Consider the following 7323-nt stretch of genomic DNA (forward strand, 5'->3'; position numbering starts at 1 on the left):
CAATTATCTACATACAAACTGTATACACAGTGTAATTCTGGGGTGCAAGAAGAAAAGAGATGTTTTAAAAATCCGTTTCCGGAAATGACGGTACTCATCCAACTTTTTAAGCTGAAGGAAGCTCTGATCGATCTCCCCGTTATCTACGCCATCAAAATAGCCTGCAAACTAAAAACCATTCAGTGATTTGTCTTTGTATCGATTTGCTATAACCGGGCGTAGATTTGGTGGAGTGGGGTTTAATGAGTTCTTTCTACGGTGCCATTAACGATGTCTTTAGTAGGCTTTGAGTCCCAGGCAAACACCAATAATGGATGTACAACAACGTATCGTGATATACGAACGCACGCAGACTCCCAGCTCCCCTAACTACCGGCCATTACTACCGGTACATCGAGTTAGGTCTTCATTTAACAAGGTCTTTATCATTAATCGTGTGTAGCAAAAGGTAAATCGGTTTAGAAAACAATTTGGTTCCCGAAGAGGGAACAATTCAGATCTTCATTTATAACGTCTTTATCTAAATGATACGTGACCCTCTGGATATGAATATTTATCATAATTTGGGTCAAAGCTGGCATCTGTTATGAGTGAGTAAGTGAGTTTAGTTTCACGCCGCTTTTAGCAATATTCCAGCGATATCACGGCGGGGGACACCAGATATGTGCTTTATGTGGGGAATCGAACCCGGTTTTTCGACGTGACGAGCGAACGCTTTAGCCATTAGGTTACCTCGCCGCCCCTTGATCTGTTATAGTTCTAGGGGATTATAACTCGGGGATAGATGTGCAAATTGAGATAGACGGGGACACATAAGCTCTGACATGACATCTTATATTACATGCTGCATAAAAACCAAGAGCAAACTTCCTTCGCGGATCGGGGAATATACCGACTGTATATCAGTGACTGTAGCCTCAGTGATATATGTCTGTATGTGCCGTAAAACTACATCCTCTCACTATCTTTCTAAATCGACTCACTGGAACTAAATTGTTCAAACATTCTTCTGACTTCGAGATTAAGTGTTTAATGAATCACAGTACACAGTAAATATACATGAGTGTGTTTTAAATAAGCATGATGAAGTTTTTGAGACGCATCCAAGGATACCTGTGACTCTCGTCAGGGATACATATGACGACTCGTTAACTCGAAATCAATTAAGCCCTTCTAATAAATATACTCTTGAAAATGAATAAGGAAACACATGAAAGTAAAAGCGTTCCTTCATTCTTTTCGAGGTTTCTTCACAAGGTAGGTGTTGCACTGTGTGAAATTCCGGAAATAAATAAAGGAACACGTGTACTTTCATGTGTTCCCTTATTCGTTTCCATGAGTATATATCACCTGTCCCTTAGTTAGGGACACGTTTACCATAGTGATCGATCTTGAGAAAATGCCTTTACGACCTAAATCAGCTCTATACCTGCAAACTCTCATTTGGCTTAAGACTCAAGCTTCTATTAAAAATATCAAATCTCTAACAAATAGGTCTGAATACATCGTGTTCAGTTACTTTCCAGAGAAGGGAATTTCCAATTATGCGTTGGCTTCATGGGGGCTTCAGGACCCGGCCGGTGACTGTGGTCCTTGGACCTCGGCATCTCCGGCATTTGTCTGTCTTGGGGTTGGAAACTTGGCAGTTCTTTCATAAGAACTAGATCACTCAACTCGTGAGTGAGTGAATATTGTTTGCACCGTTTTAGCAACATTTCAAATATATCACGGCAGTGGAATTCACACATAAGTCCTTTGATGGGATTCGAACTCGGAGCTTTGGCGTCAGGAGCGAAAGCTATGACCACTAGACTACCCAACAGCCCCTGACCACCTTACTATGAAATATACAATCAGTCAGTCTTATACGTGTTAATAACAAAACATGAATATAGCTTCACTGAACAATGACCCATTGCACGAAGAGCCGCGTTTGGTGATGTGGGTATAGGTATGAGAGAACATATACGACATATACCCAGTTTTGGGTTTCTCAGCACTATGCTACGTGTGCAGCTTCGAGACCTTTTCCTAACGTCTCGCGTGACGTTGTGAAGTAACAGAAATGGCGTTGTTAAGCAGTCACGCGGTCTTTATAAAGGAAACAACAAACAATACATACTGAAGATTAATAATAGCACATGGAGACCATGGTCACAACAACCAGCCTCAAGACAACACATCGATGGACACGCTAGACGCTGTACGATATCATGGGAACGCTTCAATAATACAATCACTCATACCGCGTTTACAGTGTCTGGACAAAGGGTCAGCGATAACGAACATCATCATCATGGCCAGCATTGCATCACTGCTGCCCTACATCCACAGCCAAGACAATACAAACACGTTATCTACCTACCTAGACACTGTTCCCCAACTCCCTAGAACTGATAATTGATCATAATCAATAATCATCAAACGTTTCGAGTTATCTGAGTTCTCACCTGCCCTAACAATGTTCGGCATCATTGTATCTACTTCTGTAAGGTCACGGGTTGAGATTAAGGTCACGCAAGAGGATATAATTGGATCGTAGTCTGGTCAAAGTTCGTAGATGTCACAATCGTAGTAGCGTATTCATGATAACTGTGACTTGGCAAAATTTTACCTGTCATTTGTAAGTATTGTCATGTGTATGATAACGATGCTATGACGCCATGATGTGATCGTGAGTTTGCAGAATACAGTTGCTATCAGCTCGAGAACATGTGAGAGTTATGCAGATTGGGTGCTCACAGATTAGTTTTATAGATAAATCTGTGAGAATGATCAGCCTCTGTAACATGCACTGTCATTTAAATGATGAAATACGCGTGGTCACTGTCGACAGTGAACATGAAATTATTTCAGCAAAGTGGTAAGAATCAAGGGCCTGGATACTTCATGCTTTTCCCCCAACGAAACGCAACTAGCGTGACATCTCAAGAGTACTCTAAACCTTTGCTTAAAAGATAATACTCTCTATTCAAGTATCTCGCGTCCCTTCTCTTCGTAAGATTATGTACAATGCATGTTTGTATATACCTCAATACAGTCCCCATATGATGTCACTGGTGATAAACATCTCTCTCTCTCTCTCTCTCTCTCTGTCTCTCTGTCTCTCTGTGCCTCTGTGCCTCTCTCTCTCTATGTCCCTGTCTTTCTCTCTCTCTCTGTGCCTCTGTGTCCCTCTTTCACTCTCTGCTGTGCCTCTGTGGCCCCCTCTCCCTCTTTACCTCTCTCTGTCCCTATCTCTCTCTCTGTGTGTGCCTCACCTCTATCTCTCTCTCTCTCTTTCTCTCCCTCTATCTATGCCTGTCTCTCGCTCCCAACATTTGTATTTGACCAAGCATTATCCCACTCGAAGATGGCACACTAACCATGAAGCAATACTTCAGCAAATTATTACCCAGATTAACTGCTATTGATCGTAGCTGCTCCTAAGGACTCTCCAAACAAAGCCTGGGTATGAAGAAACTGATAACACAATGACAATCGATATCAAACTCGCGAAATGACAAAAACATAATTTCGACGTTGATTCATGTAATCCTCCCAACAGCTACAGGCAAACACCTTCCATCATGATACACATACGCAGGGCAAAGCGATTCATCTCACAAGCCCAGAACGAGTTTAATTGTATTAATTTTAATCGCAACCGGCTAATAATTGTAAGCATTTGTCAAACTCAGCAAAGTGTTTAGCCTTTTTTTATTAACAATTTAGAGCTCATAAAGCCGACAAAGTAGGGATTTATTTTTTAGATGATTGAGGCGTCAGATACTTCTTACAGATAACCCCTGGCCTCAAGAATTCGTACTTTAGCATTCAGGTAGAGTATCCCCGAGAGCTGATATAGCAAAACACGAGTGAAGACCGTGAGAGTGAAGCGAGCGATTCTGTCTATTCAGCGCATAACCAACTCGTCCTGAAACAAACAGAGCTTGCAGGCGGATTTACCTATGTGTACAATAAATAAGGCTAGCTGAGTGATTAACGACGGAACAATGTATCTAAACTATAGAACGACATATAAATATTCTCAGACTATAAGCAGTTCACATACAGCGTATTAGCCACTGTAGCAAATCAATCACATTGCCTAAAGTTTACGAGAATTCTGTAGATAATTTGGGTGCCTCTACTTAGGTAGGGTATGTTACGATTTGGTTGGTTGGGTTGTTGTTTATACCGGTTTACCGGTATTAACCGGTTCAGACATGAAAACGATACGTATTGCGATACGCTGATAGAAAACCGGTATTTTGACTTATATTCGGAAAACTTCGTAACACTCGGAAACCTTGATGATTGTGGCAATTGTGGTAATGGTGGTGGGAATGATCGTGGTGAAAATTACATTTAAATATTATCTATATTCTTATTTTGTCATGATTAAAAGTTTTTATTAAAGCTTAATGAAGCATAGTGATTTTGTTGTGTTTTTTGCTTTATAAATAAAGCGTTAACTTGATCATTAGTAGTTTATTGTTAAAAAAAAACCTTCTTGCAATATATTGCAATACATATCGCAATATAAGCTTTCGCATCGCAATATATCGCAATATGAAAATTCTCTGCAATACCCACCCATATTGTTTTACGCCGCACTCAGCAATATTCCAGCTATATGGCGGCGTTCTGTAAATAATCGAGTCTGGACCAGACAAACCAGTGATCAACAGCATGAACATCGATCTACGTACCTGGAATACGATGACATGTGTCAACCAGGTCAGCAAGCCTGACCACCCAATCCCCTTGGTCGCCTCTTACGACAAGCATGGGTTACTGAAGATTAATCCTAACCCGGATCTACACGGGTCGGTATGTTATGAGAACCGAATTAAAATAACAGAGTGTAACAGATATAGTAATTATTTCATGGAGTATTTTGGGGAATATTTATTCGGAGATGAATATTTGGATTATATCGCCATATACTTAACAGACATAAAATAATAAACCCAGACATGGCAGAGTCGATTTTGATAACATACATGTATACATTTCCCTTAAACACACAAGCACGTGTGCATCAGCGCCACCGCCGCCACCACCACGTACGACCACTACCACCCTCTCACTACCCTACCTCTTGAAACTAGAAGGAGTATCGCTTAGGGTGAATCATGTTTAGAGAGCATTCTTACATTGACTACTCTTACTAATTTAAGTAACAAATATGACATTTCCAGAACCTTGAAATAGTATTGATGCACGAGAGCATACTTTACACTTGACTTTTTAAACACACTACATCCTTCTACCTCACTTAACGTCGGAAAAACGACCCTGACGTACTGGTTACAGTAATCTTTCTGACACAGACCAGATAGTATAAGTTTGTTTTAACATGTTTAATATTTACATTGGCCACAAACGTCAAACTATCCGCAGTGTGATTACAAGCTGTAGACAAGGTAATGGAAGAGAACAAACACACTCCATGTTTATTTTCTGTGTAAAGTATAACGTTTTAACAGACAATGTTTGGTTTTCCTGTAATACATGCGGTAAGAAAAAAATCACTGTAGTACAAACATGGTGTGATGAACCAGTTTGTGTGAACCAGATTGAAAAACCCGTTTTCAACTAAAGGGAGGTAACTGTTGAAAGTGGATACAAATACATTTATAAGCCAGAGTGAGATATTTCAGGATCGAAGTGAGCAATGATTACTTGTGTTTTCGAAAATATTTTCATAAATGAGATTTTGATATATATTTTGATTTTTTATTAATTATAATTTACAAAGTAAAAACAAATGTAATCTGTTAATACAACATAGAATAGAACAAAACAGTTCTTGAACTGCATATATATGACGACGTATATGCATGGAAGTACGGTGTCCATATTCATGCCATTCTAAGACTCCTGATATAAAGGATGATTATGCATTGTACATTACCTAAGTTTAACCTGTTACACATTTGTAATTTTCCCTTTTGTTCCCCTGCCGTTATAACTTAGCGAACAATGACGGTGATAAATCAACGTTGCGACCATATGTATGGAAGAGTTGTCTCCCTTCGTTATTAACTTTTACATTTTGATCACTATTTTCGTTAGGATAAATCAAGTCCTTTTGCATATGATCTACATAAAACTCCACAAACCGATTTCTTACAAACCGATTTGAGGTGAATTCAACCGATTTAGCACTTTAATACTTATGCCCCTATCTCCATCTTTACCGACATGGTGAAGATGTTCCATTCTACATTCGTTTTGTTGACTGTTGATTTCAGTTGACTGAGGAAAAGTGTGTCAGCTTCAAAGCTGTCAGCATTGAAGCTTAACTTCAAACAGATCTAAATTATATGTAATGCTCTCGTCGTAACCTATCAACCCAACCCCACTACTGTCAGGTCCATGGTAGCGGGTTGCGTGATAAAGGCGTATTGGTCTTCAGCAACCCATGCTTGTCGTAAGAGGCAAATACCGGGGTCGGGTTCAATCACTTGATTGACACATGTCATCGTATCCGAACTTCGAAGATCGCTGCTCTTGATGTCCCGTGCGGAGTCGATTATTCGAGGACCGTTGACATACAAGAAGGATATTGCTGAGTGCGCTGTTAAAACCAAAGATAGCATAATCAAACATACAACTAAAATAGATTAAGCAAAAACGTATAAAAAACACGCCACCAAAAAAATCCCACGTAGAGACTTATAAACAAAAGTACACATACATTTTAGGAATATGTAATCCAAGCTTGATCGTATAAAACGTGCATCTACTTAACAGACATCGCTAAACTCGTATAAAACATATAAAACTACATCGTGAAAGGAGGTAAAACTTATAATTTTTATTTCTTGTTATTTCATTTTCTGTTACAATTTGTAATGAATTAATTAAAAATATCAGTGAACTTGGTACTAGAAAGCGGTTTGTATTGCAACTTTCTAATTTTCTGTATCATTTTCTTTATGAATTTACGGACAGTTTCGATCGGCTTCTTTTAGAAAACGAATCTACATTCCAGTTGTCCATGAAGACGGTATATATCACATGCATACTTTGACAAATCTGTGATTAAGTATATTTTCTGAAATTGAAACACGTTCCTTTTATCGTAATTAAATTATCACAATAATTAAATCACAATACCAGCTTCTAAATGCCAATTAAAGAATAAATAATTACTCAGTAAAGGTAAATACAGTGAGCGATGTACATGTATATGCGTGTGATATACACGCCTATATATTTTGGTTATTCATTGTGTCTTTATAGGCAGAATAATTTATCAATTGCATCTGTTAATGTTGAAATGGTATTTGTATCGAAAACGTAGATCTGGGTATGAATTAAGAGAGTTTG

The sequence above is a fragment of the Haliotis rubra genome, unplaced genomic scaffold (genome assembly GCF_003918875.1).
Source record: "Haliotis rubra isolate DU_JTF1 unplaced genomic scaffold, ASM391887v1 Scf32, whole genome shotgun sequence".
Classification (NCBI taxonomy): domain Eukaryota; kingdom Metazoa; phylum Mollusca; class Gastropoda; order Lepetellida; family Haliotidae; genus Haliotis; species Haliotis rubra.